Source organism: Anas platyrhynchos, chromosome 4 (genome assembly GCF_047663525.1).
Source record: "Anas platyrhynchos isolate ZD024472 breed Pekin duck chromosome 4, IASCAAS_PekinDuck_T2T, whole genome shotgun sequence".
NCBI classification, from domain to species: Eukaryota; Metazoa; Chordata; class Aves; order Anseriformes; family Anatidae; genus Anas; species Anas platyrhynchos.
The window spans coordinates 10286827-10304752 of NC_092590.1; the positions used below are offsets into that span (position 1 = coordinate 10286827).

General features: G+C 41.7%; 1 protein-coding gene across 7 annotated transcripts in view; it reads left to right on the forward strand.

Annotated features, from left to right (window-relative positions):
* Positions 1 to 17926, forward strand: part of PPP3CA (protein phosphatase 3 catalytic subunit alpha) — a 190696-nt gene that overhangs the window by 4554 nt on the left and 168216 nt on the right. Inside the window, exon 2 of one of the 7 annotated variants that reach the window (XM_072036986.1) lies at positions 5472 to 5607. The exons of the other annotated variants lie outside the window; for them this stretch is intronic. The gene's annotated coding sequence lies outside the window, so the exon portion shown is untranslated. The remainder of the gene's footprint in view (positions 1 to 5471; positions 5608 to 17926) is intronic. 7 annotated transcript variants of the gene reach the window in all.

Consider the following 17926-nt stretch of genomic DNA (forward strand, 5'->3'; position numbering starts at 1 on the left):
GCTCCTCATCCCCTCTTACCACCCTTTTTAGGGTGGTCCCCCCTTGGCTTTGCTACCTTTGTAAGCACAGACCCCCAGTAAATTCATGAAACAAGCTGTAGGAGAAGCAGTTGAGGACAGAAAATGAGTGGATGTGCTTGCTTCGTCCTTATCTTACAGGTACTTAGAAAACAAAACAAGGCTGGCTTATTTGCTTACATGTAACCCCTATGTTCTTGCGTCTCATGGTCAAAACTCAGTTAATGCCTGTAAAAAAACCCATGGCTTCTGTCAGCTGGATGCCGCTTGGGTATGGCAGCCTGTGTGTGTCTGACACCCTGTGAACCCGTGTACGTGTGCCTGGTGCACAGCGCTCGGCGTAAAGGATCGTGAGCGTAGTAATGAGAAACCTAAATAAAAGCAAAGTACAGCGCTTGACAGTTACGCTTGTGTAATTAAACTGGTGATTTATTTTGATTTGTGAACTCTCTGTACCTCTTACTCATTAAGGTAATTTTGTAAATAAGGCTGTACTGAAACAGCAAGCCTTTTACTGCATAAGGAAGAACCACGCGTGCACTGGAAGACACCTTTCTTACGCAACTCGTGTTGTGCTGCATAGGTGGGAGACTTTCCTTGTGCTTTGGACTAATACAAGGCGAGGGGGGAAACCAACTACCTTATCTGTGTGTTTAAAACCTTTATGTTTCTGAATTCCGTGTGGGCTAAAGCTGTCTTCTGTTACGTGCTCTTTCTGGCTGAGCCCAGCGAGGGGAGTGGTGCGTTTGATACCACTGGTGGTGGTGGTGAGAAACTTGAAAGAGGAGTTCATGCTGGATGTTATCAGTGCTTAACTTAAGTGGAAAATATGATCCAGTTGAGGTAATTTTCCATAGGGGAATGTTGTGCAGGGCAGTTGTTTCCTCCCTGCTATCTATTCCCAAATTCAATGGTATCTACTTCCATTGCGTGCATCCCACTTGGAGATGAGAGATTCTACATGGTTACGCTCGCTTTTCTGTGCGGGTTGTGGCAGGAAGATAAAATACAAAATATATTTGTCTCTGAGTATACAACCTGATACTCTTTTTATTCTTCATAGTTCCGTGTCTTCCCGAACTCTCACGATTCTTCTTGCCTGGTATTTCTTAAGGAAATTTATCTTGGGCAGTGTTAATACCTCAGCATGCTGCTTATTTGTGTATTGTAGCTTGTATGTCCCAAACTCATCCTCTTTCTTCAGCTCCTTCTGTTTTGCTGGGCAGCTCCTACTTAAAGTACAGAAGAAACTCAATTTAGGTTTGGTACTCTCCATCAAGTATGAATGTTAGTTCATTTAAGGCTTCGCAGTGATGTTGAAGCAGCAGGGCGTGGGGGATAGTTCCTCCTTTAGAGCTTTAAAGAATATGGAGAAAAGCACTCCCTTAAGAGTATTTTAAGACACAAAGATACTGTTTTACACTTTTTTTATTTTCTCAAGGATGCCATAAAAGAAGCCACAAGTTTCTGAAGTAAAAGCCACTTCAAATCACCTTCATGAAAAGGTGCCTTCTGATACTCTTTTATATGTGGTTTCACGAGTCAAATGCAAGTTGCCATTACATATCGTTTCTTCTGCTGAATGCTTAAATCATTTCCTGTTCTGATAATCAGTCATTTACCTTGACTTTACCCCGTAAAAGAGCATTTTATGGCTTCTCAGTCGATAATGGTGAAATGCATCATCCCGGCTCTGAAAAACACTTCAGCGCCCGTGCGGCCTAGTTCGTGCAGCACCGGGGCTCAGTGAATAATCTGCCAGCGTAGCAGTGTTGCACCCCGGGTACATCCTCCTAACCATTTATTCCTCGCATGGAGGAAGAGATGGAAGAGCCTGTGTGGAGAAACAGGGACGATAGATGCCGTGGTGGTGAATTTTAATCTCAAAGATAAGAAATCCAAACTACTTTACTCCCCCACCAGAAAGCCGATGCTGTTGAAGTAACACCCCCAGAGTGGGATCTCTTTGACAGTCATTTCCATGTGTTTTAAGCTGAGTATGAGGCCTATTTTTATTAGCGAGGTTAGGCATGTTCACGTTGATATGGCAACACTGGTGTGTGAGGAGAACATGACTGTCTTAGTTAAGATTTTAATTATGATGCCAACGCAATTTGCAAGTTGATAGCACTTGTAGTTGGAGCTGGAAAGGAGAAAGAGTGGAGTGGAAAGGCACCAGGGGTCAAAAGTGATGTGTTTATTTAGGAGTTAATTCCTAGGTGTTTGTGGGTGGGGTGTCCACGTCATGCATGCTAAAGGTGTAGATTTTTGTAGGGGTTTTCATGAAGCTTTGGAAAACATTTTGCTTAACAGTAATCTTAACAATTAAACCTCTTTGTACTTAGAAATCAAGGTGTGCTATACTGAACTTCCACTGCAGCTTTCTGTTGTTTTCAGTCTTCTTTTTTCTTAATGCTTTCTCCCTCTCAAGTTTCAGTGTGCTCCTTCTTTTCCTGTTCAAACTCTGTCCTTGTATTCTTTTTAATTTTATTTTGTAATTCCCGTGGTGCCGTATGTTGAGCAGCTTGAGTGCTGCCTGTTTGTGGTTGGGATGCACTTCACCTAAGGTAAGAGGTGCTCTGGGTACAGCGTATTGCCTTTGATGCATCTGTAGGTGCCTGGGGAAGCGTGTGAGAACAGGGGAAGTGTGTTATGACTCTTCCTCTGACTTCTGTTGTAATTCTGCAGCCAGCTGCTGACTCTGTAGCTTTCTTTTCAGTGACTAGCTCCACTATCAGTGTGCTACTCAAGCTCTGCCCAACTTGTCCCAGAAGGATGTCTGTATTTTGCACTTCAGCTGCTGCTTGCAGGTTGCTTAGCAGTAACATTGGAAGCTCACAGCATGGCTCCTGGTTTTAACTCATGTAGCTTGCAAAAAGTTATGTGAGGGCTAGCGTGGTCATTAGTGGTTTTAGTTAATTTGGGAAGAGAAGCAGTGTAAGCACTTATGCTTTGGTGTCTCTGCAGCCCGACGCAGAAATTAATTAGCAAGGGAAAGTAAGATTTGATGAAGGTGGTAATACTTGCTTGAAAAAAAGTGAAGTTCATCACGGATGAGTGAACTTCAAAGCCTCCACCTTAAAGTCAAAGTGTTAAAGGTATAGAACCTAGTCTGTATAGAGATTAATCCTGGTGGCAAAGAAAGAAGAAAAAACTCTCCTCAAATATAGTTGCATTAAGCGTTAGCAATATTGATAGCTTTTTTTCTATTTTTCAGATAAGCATATATGGATTGATTAAAATAATTGAAGTTTGCATTTTGGGGTTTTCCAAATCAAGAAGTTCTCCAATGGGATGAAGCAGGCATTGGTATGAAAATGCTGGTATTCTATACCATACTCTTTTTCTCCAGGCAGTCTTTTAGATACATGCGGCTTAGGAGTTCTGTTGCACCATATTCTTGTTGGCCTTGAGTTGTCCTAGCTCTCGCACAGTGTGGAGTTGATGGACTGGAGGGGAAAAAAAAGGCAACAGGTTTAACCAGAGAATTTATTCAGAATCCTAAAGCCAGGTTACCTTTTCGTGGTGGTGAAGTTCTCACCAACGAAATCAGTAGGAAATCACCCCCCGCAGAGCAAATTGTGCTATAATGTTGGCTCTGATTCTTGCCAATTACACAAAAATATCAAGCCTGCACAGTGTTGCCACAAGAAAGGAAGTGCACTTTGACCTTGTGATTGGAATGGTGAAAATAACACGTGTTAATAATGGGTTATGCAGATGCGATGTTGCAGACGGTCTTTAGCACTCACTCTGGGCATTGTTCAATAGACTTAATTAATAGAATCCCAACTACAGTTTTCTGGCCTAATTTAGTGTGACTAGGGCTTAATTTTTAATTTAAACATTTGTGAGTGTCCTCATGAAGGTAGGTTATACACAGTTGTTTTTTTTTCTTGCTGGTAGTGACAGCCAAGTAATTGTGTGGCCAGATAAAAGCTAAGTTCCTGAGTTGTTCGTGTTTTGGACTACCCATCATTCTGAAATAAATCTTTAGTGGTCTGGATAAATAGCTCAAGGGGAGAAGAAGAGGCTGAGCTCCTTGTCTCCTTGGTTTTCCTGTTCTTGAGCTTTTTATGTTTCTTTGTTGTGGATGTATGTTACTTGTTATAACGTCCCAGATCAGTTCCTATGCAGCAGAATATTATGTCGTGTATGGTTTCGTGGTAGTCTTTCTGAAGTGTTTGGAGTTCTGGAATTGTTTCTGACATGGAAAACCTGGTGGTAAAGTGAATGCTGGTTTTCTTCAATAAATCAGTGTTTTTATTAGTAACGAGGAAAAAAAGCAGCACAGGGAAAAAAAAGGAGCTTGGGATGTGTTTCTGGTCTATAATCCTATATGGGTGATTTTGGAGGGGAAAGCACATGGCTAGAGAGAAACATATGCTAATGTATTTTCTCTGGAAATTACATGAAATTGCTTGAAATAGTATATTCCAGGTTCTGCAGAGAGATTTTTTTTTGTGGGCATACATACTTTTCCCTTAGCTTTTTCTCCATCTGTCAAGGAGTACTGTTCCAGTAGAGAGATGTCTCTGAAAATTCTTTCTTCATCTATCTCTCTATTTTTTTTTTCTATTTTCACATTTTCTTTGCATGTTTGTTTGAATCCTTATGGAAGATTTGATTTGTTTCACATATACAGTTAACAAAACCAATAAAAGCTTCTAGATGGGGAAACCCACCCTCTTGCTGGCCTTGGAGAGAAGATATTTCATCATCCACTTTGGACTTGAGATATTGTTCTACTCAGCAAATTTGGAACAAATTTGGCAATTTCTGGCTTATTTCTGCTTTTATTACTGCAGAGGCAACTTTAATAATTAAATACCTTTCATTTACAGTGATTTTTAAAGGAATTTAAAATAATGGACAATTTGAATGCTGAGCCATTCAGACAAAAATTCAGAGCCATTCCCCCAAACACACACACACAGAAAAACAACCCCAAAACCCACAAATACAACTAAAACATCAAACACAGCAATTTAAATAATTTTTTGGTCTTTTTTTTTTCCGTGATGTTTGCCAAGTTTCAGTTTGATGTAGATTACAATGGTCATACTGTGTTACAATCTTTGAAAAAGTGCAACTGGTCATTAGCTACAATGACACGAACAGCTGTAGTATTTTATGATAACAGCTGGGAACAATCTAGTTCTCTTCAATAACTTTTTTTTTTATTGTTCCTTTCATGCCATTTTAAAATGAGAAAGCGAGATTATTGTATTTGTTCTCTACTTTACACCAGGGATTTCTTCGTGGGCAATGGTGGCAATTAGGTATCAAAATATCGCATTGCTGTTTGTGACTTGGAGCGCTTCCCTTCGCAGGACCTGTTTCATAACCCGCTGAAATCTGCAGGAGTTGGAATCTTTTCATTAACTTGAGTAAACTGTGAATCAAGTCGTCATCCTGTGACTTACGGTTTTGCTTTTGCTCTTCCTTTTCAGTGCCTGATTTCTGTCCACTGTAAACTGTGTTGTTATATCCGACCTTCTGTGGCTTAGGCAGGACAGCGTTGTCTCTTATTTTCACCCTGAGCAAAGCACGCTCCTGTTTGCAATGCTGTCATCTGGCAAGCAAAAAGTGAGTTGTCTGTGTGGCTCTTTAGCTCGAGCAATAGTTTGTTTTGTTGCTGTGTCTTCAGAAATTGTCTAAAATGTTTTCCATACATGTGTGAATGTTTTTATCACTAAAAAAACACATAGGAGCCATTCTTATATATAAGTTGTTGTTTTTTTTTTTTTTTTCCCCTGTGTTCTGCTCACGTGAAAACGAATTTTATTTAGTAGTGAATGCATCTGGGTTGCCTTAAATAAAAGGTAGTCTGCTTTGCTTAACAGTTTCTCTGTCATAATAGAGTACGTCCTAATATTAAAATCACAGCGGTAGGACGGAAGATGGACATAGCAGATGTGTGTAAGAGCATAATTTTCCTCGTTGGGAGACCTGTAGCTCTGTGCTGCACAAAAATAAGGATATGGGGAGGGGGGGAAAGAGGAAAGCAGGGTGGTGGTGGCTGGTGTGAGCAGCTGCCTGCCTAGGAAGGGGGCCAGCAGCCTCATCAGGTGTGCTGGCCATGTGGCTGGGGAGGTTTGGGAGCAGGAATGAAGACTGCGGTGGACAAGGGCAGTGAAGCATTACGCAGGGAGTCCTGGCTTGCTTAGAAACCGAAAGCACGGAGCTGTTTTGGGAGAGCTTTGCCTAATGAGTTGTTTTGGCTCAGGTGGGTACCTTGGATTTTTAGAGGTGTTTGTGTGCAGCGGGGCGGGCCGCTGTGCCCTAACCACAAGGGAGCTGGGCTGAATCAACAAACTGGCAAAGGCACTTGGTGAAACTTTTTTAGTGATACTTTGTGTGTACAGCCCTAAAGTAGGTTTAAGTTATCTGCGAACAATCTGTGTGTGCATGGTGGTGGTTGTTTTGAGTGTACAAGATGAGGTTACTTTTGGTGGAGGACAAGGAACAGTGAACTACAAAAAAAAAAAACAAACTTTTTTTCTTTGTTACAAATGGGGATGAGCCTGTGTTCATTTCAGTTAAGGGACTAGCTTTAAGTGTACAAGATGAGGTTACTTTTGGTGGAGGACAAGGAACAGTGAACTACAAAAAAAAAAAACAAACTTTTTTTCTTTGTTACAAATGGGGATGAGCCTGTGTTCATTTCAGTTAAGGGACTAGCTTTAACTTCTGGGTGGTCTCCTACCTTAGCAGGTGTGAGCGTATGGTGTTTTTTGGTCACAAGATATCCTTAATTTTAACAATTCATCCTTAATATCAAAGTTTGTTTCTCAGTCACTTGCAACTAAAAGGCATGAGCTTTGACAGCTTCAGGGTCCCAGGAGGGTTGGGGCTGGAAGGGACCTCTGGGGGTCATCTTGTCCAAGCCCCTGCTGAAGCCCGTAGGCCCACTTGCCCAGGACCATATCCACCAGTTGAGGTCCCCAACCAGTTTGGGGAGCCCAGAGCTGGACACGCGGGGCAGGACTATGCTATTTCACTCACCATTTGGGTTTTGAAGTATCACAGCAGGCAGTCCCTGTGTGAAATGTAAATGCAAACAAATTTATACACGTAAAGTTCTTGCACATGAGGGAATAGCATGTCCTCATACCCTCTAACAAGATACTGCTGCTTCTCCAGGGCTCTGAATCCCAGGTGGCACCGGTCTCACACGTAAACAGGACCTGTTTACCACATACACCATATCACAAGAGGAGGGATAGCACCCTTATTAACCCAACTTTTTGTACTTTTTGTACAAAATGTGAACTTGACGTCTTGTATCCTGTTTTCACAGACAATACTTCGCTGTAGGATATTGTTTGTTTAACCTAGGCCTAGCTGTAGAAGTACTGCCAGTCAGAAAGTTACTCTGCAGATACCTTTTTGGTTATAATCCAGTTGCTATGGTTTCTGAATATGTATTAGACTTCTTTTTTTTTCCCTGGCTTTGTGGGAGTTGAAATAGATGGATTTTTTTTTTTTTTTTTTTTTTAATAGGTAATCTTTGAGAATTTGCCAACAGCCTCCTGGGCTGCATTAGGAGGCACATTGCCAGCAGGTCAAGGAGGTGATCCTTGCCTTTACTCAGCATGGGTGAGGCCTTACCTGGAGTACTGGGTCCTGTTCGGGGCTCCTCAGTACACCAGTGATGTGGAGCTACTGGAGAGAGACCAGCAATGGGCCATGAGGATGACCGAGGGACTGGAGCATCTCTCCTGTGATTCTGTGAAAGGCTGCGGGAGCTGGCGCTGTCTGGCATGGAGAAAAAAAAAAGGCTCAGGGGAACCCAAGAAAATGTTTTTGAGTTACTGAGGGTGTTGTCAAACATAGAAACAGGTTGCCTGAAGAGGCTGTAGAGTCTCCATCCTTGGTGATACTCAAAAGCTTTCTGGACATGGTCCTGGGTCTCCTCCTCCAGGTAGCCTTGCTTGAGCAGGGGGCTTGACCAAATGATCTCCAGAGGCCCCTTCCAACCTAAATGATTCTGTGATCATCTTTCACTGAGCTCTTTTAAACGGATAATTGAAGCATAGTTTATCCGTTCACAGGCCTTTTGACCAGACATGAGAGAGAGAAATCTTTCTTCCTTTAAAAATGAACAGTTGTGTCTGATAATGAGATCTTCTACAGGAAGAATGCTTTGTGTGATTATGAGGATCCACCATAAAATCCTTACTTTGAAGTAATACCAAGATATGATGCATTGGGGAATCAAATTTTATTTCTCAATTTCTACAGAAATTGATACATCCATATGTAGATGGTAGTGTGACTGGCAAAACACTTACATAGACCACTTTTGATGAGTTTCAGAACTTTCTAAGCATTGACAGCTCCAACATTTTGTGGAACTTGAAAGGGGGAGCAGGAAGTATGTCCACTGTAGTTTGCTTTGGGCAACTCTAAGAGAAGTTGGAAAAAGCTTTTATGTGAATTTTTCATAGTCATTACAAAGGCTTCTGACATGATGGCCAGAAAGGTCCGTTTTCTTTCAATTACTGGATGGAAGTTGTTATCTTTTACTAGTCTTTGGTTCATCTGATCTTTTCATAATGGCATGAAGATTAAAACTGAGATTGCTGTCAATCAGTTAAAAAGCTTTGAAAATTGTGATAATGGAAAAGGTTTTGTCTTTCAGATCTGAAGTTCTCTTTGCTGCTTTCTCATGCTTTTTTATTTCCCTGTGAAGGTACACGTTGCCATGCAGGGCTAGTTAGGAAACACCTGAGTACTGTATGTATAAACATAAAATCAAACCTGTGTTAAGTGAAGTTACTGGTACTACCCTTATAGAAGTTCTGAGCAAGTTCTCTATGTGGAATTCTTAGATAATTAATCTGGATAATAGCCTTTTTTTGTTGTTGTAGTGGAAACATGGCTTTCTTGCATTGTGCAGTTGACTAGGTAGATATATTGGAAGAAAATGATAGGCATTCAGATACTGTAATTTGAAGTGAGAATTGCCTCAGTGCTCGTATAGATCATACTGTATAATAAGAAATGGGACAACATATGAAAGAAGTTTAAATACATTTACTGTCTTTGCAACATACAGAACAAGAACCAGCAAAGGATTTGCTAGTTCAGCTCATACGTCTTTGGCCTAGGAATTTGTTATTAGAGAAGTGTATGTCAGAAGAGTCATTGCTATGGGGAATCTTTTGGTCTCCAAAGAGGGATTCAGGATGTTAAGAGTTGCCGTAAAGGTACTTGTTGAACAAATCAAAAAGGCAACAGGGTGAACACAGGTACTGCAACCTGGCAACTGAACACCCAAGAAGAGCTGAGGAGGTGCTCTGAATAGGTGGAAATGAAGAGCAAAACAAAAAGCCCAACAACCATCAGGTGCTGTTAATGGCATATACACATTTACGGTAAGCATGAATGGATATTCCAGTAGTCTTTCTTCTAGCCATGCTGCAAGGCATTTATTCCTAAATTGCTTTGACACTAATGCCCTCTTCTTTTGTTGAGGTAGAGGCTGTGCCAAGAGAAGGCTTGTTATCGAAGTGGGCACCTGTCATAGTCACAAATATTGTACTGGAGGAAATTGTTTCTGTGGGTTATAATCATGAAAAACTTCTCGAGCGAACTGATCTGTTTCCTGATGTGGTGATATATATATATCGGGCAAGGTTAACAGCTGACTTCAACTTGGGCCATTTTTAATCTGAAATTGTAATCAACTCCTTCAGATAAATAATTTTATCAGCAAGTATTAAAAATTCACCAGAGTATTGCAGGACTTCCAAAATTGTTGCCTGAAGTGTGAACGTAACGAAGTTGTGCAAAGATGAACCCCGATTCCACAGTGATTCCCCCAAAATAAAGGGCTGTGTGAGGGCAGTGGATTCTTCCTGTGCCATGATACAGGGCTAGGATTTTAACTGCCTCCCTAAAGGTTTAGCACAGAAAAACCTGTCTTCAAAGGTGCAAAGTTTTGTCTTTGTTCAAAGAAAATAGTTGGTGGCAGTAATAACGCTTCTAATGCGCACAGCAGCTGAGTGAACGTGAGAAGTCAGTGGGATCAGATGGCGTGTCTAGCCAGACAGTGCTACAAAATCCTTTCACAACTGCATTTTAACTACAGAATGAATCACCTTAGCCTGAATTTTTTAATCTAGCGTCATGGATTATTTTGGTAAGAAGTGTTCATTTCAAGGTGTTCACCTTGCCTCCTGAGCATCAGTCTTTAAAAAAAAAAGCTTTTCTTATTTAAAAAAAATAATCGTAATGGTGCATTTCTAAACAGTAGTCTATAAGCATGGGAATAATATATGGCAACCATTTTATTGCAGGAGTCGTTGTTGAAAGAAATGTTTTTTAATTTTTTTGCACCTTCTGGACCTGCAAAGTCGTATTTGTTGTTGAGCACCTGCCAAGATTTGTCAGACTCATTTACTGAGGGATGAGTCTTCTGGAAGTTTCGGTAGGCTGGGGATCCAGGGAAGAGCAGGCTGGATTAGTTCTGAAACTTTGAGTGCTGTAGGAGGCTGGGAGAGAGCAGGCTGAATTTATTGCTGGCGCAGTGCTCAGCAGCGGTCAGAGAGGATAGCGCTCAGAGCTAGGGAAAAACACAAGTGGCGTTTGAATTACCTTCCCTTGTCTTCATCAGCCCTTGTCACAAGGTTATCCTGATGCCTTCCATCTGCGAATGCTAATAACGTTGTAAATATTTCCTGCAAGCTGAGGAGACTCTGCTTTTGCATATTTTGAATTAAAAAAGAAGAAAGTTACTTCTGTACTGGCTCACCCTGGCACGCTCTCGTTTGGAACTGTGCTATTTAGAGGCAACTTTACGTGTGAGTAGTTCAAAGGAGAAATCTTTTCATTTGATGTGACCTTCACTTGTGAGGAGTGCTGAGTATGATAAATGGACTGGAGAGCAGGGTTATTTATTCATGTGTGTGCATCCATATTGCATTGTAGAAGTCTCTGAGTGGCTGGTTTCTCCTGAAAGATACCTGAAGAAGAAAACAGGCTATGTGTTTGTACCTGGCAGTACTGTAGTACAGTACAGAGCTGTTACTGATATTAGCAGGTGAGTCAGACCTTTAGTTCAGAACTGGAAATAGCCAGCATCCGAGCAGTTCCTATTGAGCTGCAAATACCGTCACATTACTGGTGTGTTTGTGGTGGAACAGCATCCTCGGTCAGTGCACGTGAATGCACTTCTCATGTACTGGTGGTGTAGTGAGAGGAGCAGGTGCTCTTAACCAGAACCAAACCCGTGTGTAAAGGAGAGGTTGAAGGCTTTCTGCTGATAACCCACCAGTTCTCTTTTCAGCCCTTGACTTCCAGTTTAGATGGGGAAATGATGGGGGTAGTTGTGTGGCCTGGGAGGTCTCATACAGGCAACTGCATTAATGCTTTGTGCTGTATACTAGCTAGATTTTGACCTTAACAGTTCAGAAAAATTCTTGCATTCTTCACCTCAGAAATTTTCACCTCAGAAAAGACTGAAGTCTCAGGCTGCTAAATCCTACTGAAAATGAATGATTTTCTTCCCAAGTTAACCCAAATGAATGCCTTTTGATTCCTTTTAACAGCAACAACAAAGCAATCTAAAACCAACCAAAATTGTGTACAGCTGTACAGGATCTCTTTTTCTTTGTATGCAAATTTGGACTTGATGAAAAAGAGGATGTTTTCTTGCTTTAGTGACCTTGCTGCTCTAAAGCCTCTGTTAATATGGCCTGTCTAATGTCATAACCTTCTTCTTGAACAAGAAAACTGATGACTGGAATGCATGTTGTCAACTTCTGTAATCTGGGTACTTGAAATATTTACAGTACCGTGATTACTGTAAGACTTCTTACATATACACACGCTGAAGCATTCTTAAATATTTTCGCCTTTCAAGTCTACTTCCTGGTTTGTCTCTTACAGTAGATTTTTTTTGTTGTTGTTTGTTTTTTACCTAAGGTGTTTGGCAAAATGAATCAAATACAAACCCCTTGACCTCCTGGCTGAGGTTTGCCATGTGGATGCTTAAAAGATTTCCTGCTGAGGCAGGTGGGAGGAAGGAGCAACCGTGCAAAGCCCGAAGCTTTCTTACAGGCCTCAAACCCCCTCAAGCACCTCCTGAAGCTGCCAAACTCTGTACCAGGGAGTTTCCAAAACGTTTTTGTGGATCCAATGAAGGGCACTGAGCAGCAGGGGATAAATCCTGCTCTGCTGGCGAGGGCTCTGTGCTCGGACAGCCACCTCAGGTGGCTGGGGCTGACCTATGGGTTATTGCCCAGCTGTGTTATTTCCAGGAGGAGCAGGATGGAAAGGAAATTCGGGGCTTGGCAGGCCGATACGTCTCCTTCCCATTGTGCCTGAGCTGTGAGCAGTTGGTGTCACACCTGACTGAAAAAGCTTCGTTCACAGCAGCAGCCTAAGCTCCTTGTTTCAGACCTTGGTAGTTGGCCCAACGGGAAGCAATAACGTAGCCCCAAACTACTACAGCTGTAATCTTTCTTGCCTGCAGGGCAAAGTTCACGGAAAAAAAACTTCTAAAACCTGGCTACAAACTCATTTAATTGAATCTCATATTTTAAACTGGGCATATCTTGGAGGGAGTCCAGGGCGTGAAACTGGAGAGGATTTGGTGGCAGTAATAGATGATGTTCTCCTGTAACTGGATTGCCAGGCATCTGTTTTCTGCCCCGGAGGAGGCAGTGCGAAAGAATGTGCCCACCCAGCGATAGGCAAAACTTTGCTCTTGGGTTGCTCCTTGCTGGGGATCTTTCAGACACGGCTGGAGTGTAGAGCTCTGCAATGAGGCTTTTGGAAGTGGTTTTAGTCCTTTGGCACGAGAGGAGTACCCACAGCAAGAAGATACGGAGTTGGCTTTTTTTCTTCTAGTCCGAAATTGTGCAGCCAAGTCCCTCTTTTTCCACTGGAATTAAGGGTGGTCCTAGATGTTATGCTCTGTGTTATCTGTGTAAGACATGTTTATCTTTGGCTTTCCCTTCTCTCCTGTAATCTAGCAATTTTCTTTATAAAATCTAGGTGCTTTGGTGTAACTCCTACCCAAATGAAGCATGCTTTTTGCTTACCACTCCCTCTGTGGAAAGGCCGAGAATTTAGATACCAGTTTGCAGATGCTGATTGTTGTTTAATTCAGCTCAGGTTTTATGGCAAGAAGGATGATGCAAGAAGAAGAAGCAGTGAAGAGAAGATAAGTATAAATAGAAACAAGTCATGCCTGGATATACAGTGATCTGACTTCTGTCTTCCTTCAGAGATTCTCTGTTCGTGTCTGCCTTAGTCACCAGGTCTTCACTCCCTGTCTGTGGAGTTAGCCTTCCCTAACAGTTGTTCACCCATCTGAGAAATTTCTATTTTTCAGTTTTTTATTTAGCAGTCTACTCCCTTCTCCAAAACATCTCTTGATGGAGATGTACATAAACTACCTCAAGGTTTTCTTAAAGAATAGTGGAAGCAAGCCCACTTGTTCTCCCAGGAGGAAATCTCAGTGAGGTCAGTCATATTCCTTTAGCTTCTCTTTTGGTTTTGTTCCTTCCTATGCCTTGTAAAACAGTCAGGAAGATTTCTCATAAATCACTTTTAATTTCCTCTTGTGCAGAATACAATCCAATATGGACTTTTATTTTTCTTACAATAAATCTACCAGAAATTGTTGTAAGGGCTTAAAAAAAAAAAAGAACCAGGTGTTACAAACATATCTGATGTTTAACCTCACTCAGACCTTTTTGTTATTGGTCTTGCATTTGTTTGATCCCTGTGTGGTTAAGTTATTGGCTCATGGAATAGGTAATTAGGGTTCACCTTACCTGTATAGCCATTGGTTATTTTGACCTGATTTAAAATATTAAAAATTCAAATACATATTTAAGTAACTCTTGTGAGCATCTTTCTTTGTTTATGGAGTATTATTTGGGTTTTCAGGCGTTTTGGGGCTTTATTGAGGGACCATGAGATTAACAGAAGTGTTGCATGGAGAGAGAACTTCAGAAAGGGGGAAGAGGGGAAAGAATAGACAATAAAATGTTTTGTTCTCTACCTTTTTTTGTGTTTTGTTTTCACTTTAAGCCCAGTGAGAAGGGGGAAAGTTATATTTTTCTGTTTCTAGCTCCTCTGTTACATACTGGAATCCTCCTCCTGTTCTCAATACAAGTTACTGAAAGGAGAAATGGATCAGGTGGCCTTGGTGGGAGTTAACACACCCTGGGATCCACAGCAAATTCTGAAAACGCGCGGTTAGTTACTGGAGTTTGTTGTGTGACATTGCACATCAAAGTAAATGACAACAGAAATTGTATTTTGCTATTATGTTTTTTTTTTTGTTGTTGTTGTTTTTTTCTTTACCTTCTCTGAAATACAGAAGAAATTCTTATATCTCTAAGTCCACATGTGCTCAGCAGCCTTCCCATGGTCTTGCAGGAAACCGGCAGTGTTTTGGCCTCTTGAGTTGCAGCCCGGTGCCTCAATCTGTTGTGTCAACGCTGCTCGAAATAGTGGTGTCTGGTGCTACCTGTGTGACAGAGCAGTTTGGTCTGGCACACGCCCGCTTTGCCTGTTGCTTAAGTCGAAGCACGTATTTTATCCTCTAGGAACACAGTCCTGCTCTCCCCAGCCGGGATTCCAGAACAGAAGCAAGGGTTGATCTTTAAATGAGAGTCTGAATCATTGCAGTGAAGCCTGGACTTTAAATACATTCAGGTGTCCTTGCGTTTTCAGTAGCAAATCTCTTTTCCAGAATGGTCACAGTTAATTTTTATTCCAATTGGAAAAAAAAAAAAAAAAGGAACTTGCTACTTTTTTTTTTTTTTAACTTTACTTGACATTTTAGGATGGAAAGCAGTTGAGCTGCTCACAGCACAATATTTGAAGGTTTGCAATGTATATTTAGAGTCTGTTGCTTTTTTTTTCACAGCAGCTTTTGTTTTTGATGTCTCTAACTTGGTCCAAATCCAGTCTCTCTGGCACTGGGAAGTAGGTTTGAACGGCAGCATGTCTCCTTCAGGCAGTGGCTCAGGTGAGCAGTCGCTGAACTCCCCGAAGGCTTTGCTGTATCTTAAGGCTGTGTGCATCACTGGTATTTCCTCAGACCTTGAGTGTGTTCCTAGGCATTCAGCCAAACATGGAGTATCACAGCCCTTGAAAACTGGTTAGATCCTGGTATAGTGTGCAGTCTTTCATAGGTACTTTGTTTTTATATAGCAGTGACTAATTACAGCAAATGCCGTCTGAAAAGGCTCTTAAAATTTGAGAAAGGTCTTTTTTTTAAATATAGATTTTTCCTAAGGCAAAGTGATTATTCTGTAGAATCTGACTCGCTTGTGGTGATTTTTCTCCCTTAAGAAAATCTACAATAAATTCATAGAAGACCTGTGCATCCAGCATATATTGCTCTCTGTTCCTCTAAGGGAGAAAGTATTGTAAGTGCAATCAATTTACAGCATTAAGGAGGACAACTAATAAATACCTTTTCCTTTAATGTTTTCCTTGGGAGGTGGTGACAACAATTAAAAAAAGGGAGTTTTACTTTTCAAGTAGAAGTTGAAATTGCTATTTGTAAAGTGTGTGACTTCTGAAAAGGGCTACCAAGATTCATGGATCTGTTTGCAGGAAAAATCCTTCTGTGGGTTGGAGATGCTGGCTTAGAGGAGTGGCCCTGTCCAGAGAAGAAACCCTGTCCTATTTTATCTTTCCTTCCACTTTGTCTCTCATTTTTTTTTTTTTTTTCATTCTTAACTGAACGGTGTTGATTTGTGACATGATCTGAAACACAATGAAAACAAAGTGTGTTGACAGGTTGGCATTCACGGAGCTTTGGTGCCAGGAGGCTTTTGGAAAAACACCTAGTCCTAACACGTACAAGGAGTCAGACCAAATACTGTATGGGAGACTGCTTGCATTTTGGTCACTGCAAAATAGGGACGAGTTGTTATGGGTGTTGTAGTTGAGCTGGGCTGACAGTAGTGTTGTCCTTCTGGGGATGTGGGTATGAAGTAGAAAGGGCTGACTGTGTAGGTGTAGGGTGGGATTCTCTCTCTCTCTCTGCATTGCTGTTAAGTTGCAATCATTTTGTGCATTAACCAGCATTTTGGGCGACCTTACAGTCATCTGAAAGTACGCTGAAGGGGATATTTGTGGGTGTTTGTGTAAATCACTCCTGTGGAGGTTTTGCAGTGTTTCATGCAGGAGCAGTATTCCTGAGCATTAAGCATCCCGGGTTGGCCATGCACGGAACCAGACCTTTCTTCACTCTTGTCTATTAATAAAGTATTTGCTTCAGCTGTGCAGAGACCGCTGTGCTCTTAATTCGCCTAAGAGCTGATGAGAGCTCTCCAACAGGTAGCAGTGGAAGAAGAAACAGCCTGGCCATGCAGCAGGGCAGAGCGGTGCCTGCTAGGCACGACGGCAGCCCCAGCAGTCCCCGTGGGCTTCTCGCAAGAAAGCCTCCTCGCTGAAAGATGACAAGTTTGCTGTCGGGTCTTCCCATCCCATAGGCTTGTTATCGAGTCAGCTTATCAAAATGGCAGCTGCAACCTCTTTTCTTTTATTTTATTTTTTTTACTCACTAACCTGGTTCCTGGTGTGACTCTGGACCCCCTTCTTTTAGATGTGCCACACGAGAGTTTGCTGTGTTGCCCCCTGTATCAGCAGGCAGCCCTGTCTTAATGTATCGGGTAAGCATAACAGTTTACAGAGGGCCGAGGAAATTCACTTAAGGACTGGTAAATATTGTTTGCCTTATCTCTGTTAACCTAAACAATTCCTCTAAATGGCTGCGGGTAAATGATCTCGACTAGCTTCTATGAAAATGAAGTATTTGATTTTAAATGAGTTGAAGAGGCCAGCCAGGGTTTACTTCTCCGTGATGGCAAGTTCTCAAATAAATCACAAAATCCTGCATGGGTGGTCTCGAGGCAGGCTAATTAACTATATTTGGACTCTTAAACTCTGCGATGCCATGACTTCTCTTCCTTATTTTTGTTCCTAAAGGCTTAGTTATTTTTCCAGAAGTGTATGATCTGATGGCTTACAGAAGCTAGCAGGGATTGTAAGAGTTTTAGCCTCCCCTCTGAACGATTTAAGCGCAGAGCTTTTGCAAACATCTGCAAAAGGTTGAAGTATGTTGCGTTGTCATTTCATAGGAGCAGGGCTGGACCAGAAGTTTTTCCTCCTGCTGATGTCTCATTTGCTGCTCTGTGCTCTGCTGAGAGGGTAACTAAGAGATGTGGGGTCTTGGCTGTGAGGAAGATACAGCCCTCAACGTATTCTCACAAAGGCTAGAAGACGGCTTGTTTTCTCAGGGTCTTGCCTAAAGCCAAGTATAAAGTGCTTGTTCAGCAGCTTAATGATGTGTTTCTGGTAGTGTTGCCAGGTCTTGTTCAGCTCGTGAAGCCTTGCTGATTATAAAAGAGTTACGGTTCTTTTTATTTTGATTTTAAATCTGTCATCCTCTTGCTTAATCTTTCTCCTATAAAACACCAGGAACCATTGCTAGCCGTTTCCTTGCTTTGCTTGATTTGTGACATCCTTCTGTTTTATGGTAACTTGTTAGAAGTCTGTTTTAAACCTGCAGCCACCTGTCCTTCTGCAGGGATAACAGGTGGCTGCCCGGCATTTCTCAAAGACTTGATACCAGTCACCTGCCAGCCGAGGATGTCTTGGGTGCTGTTGACCTGATATGAGAGGAGATGATGCTGCCGGTGGCTTGCTTGCTCACTGACTGCCCAGGCTTGCAGCAGTTGTATCCATGATGCCAGGCAAAAGTCACAGTAACTACTACTCGTAAATATTTATCCTAAAACGAGGGATTTTCAGACTTGTTAGAATATTCGAGATCACATCTGGAGCACATAAAGTATAGGGCTCTATTTGTTATGGACGTGCTATTTCTTGTCCCTTTTAGTGGTTTTTGTGTATTTGAAAATCT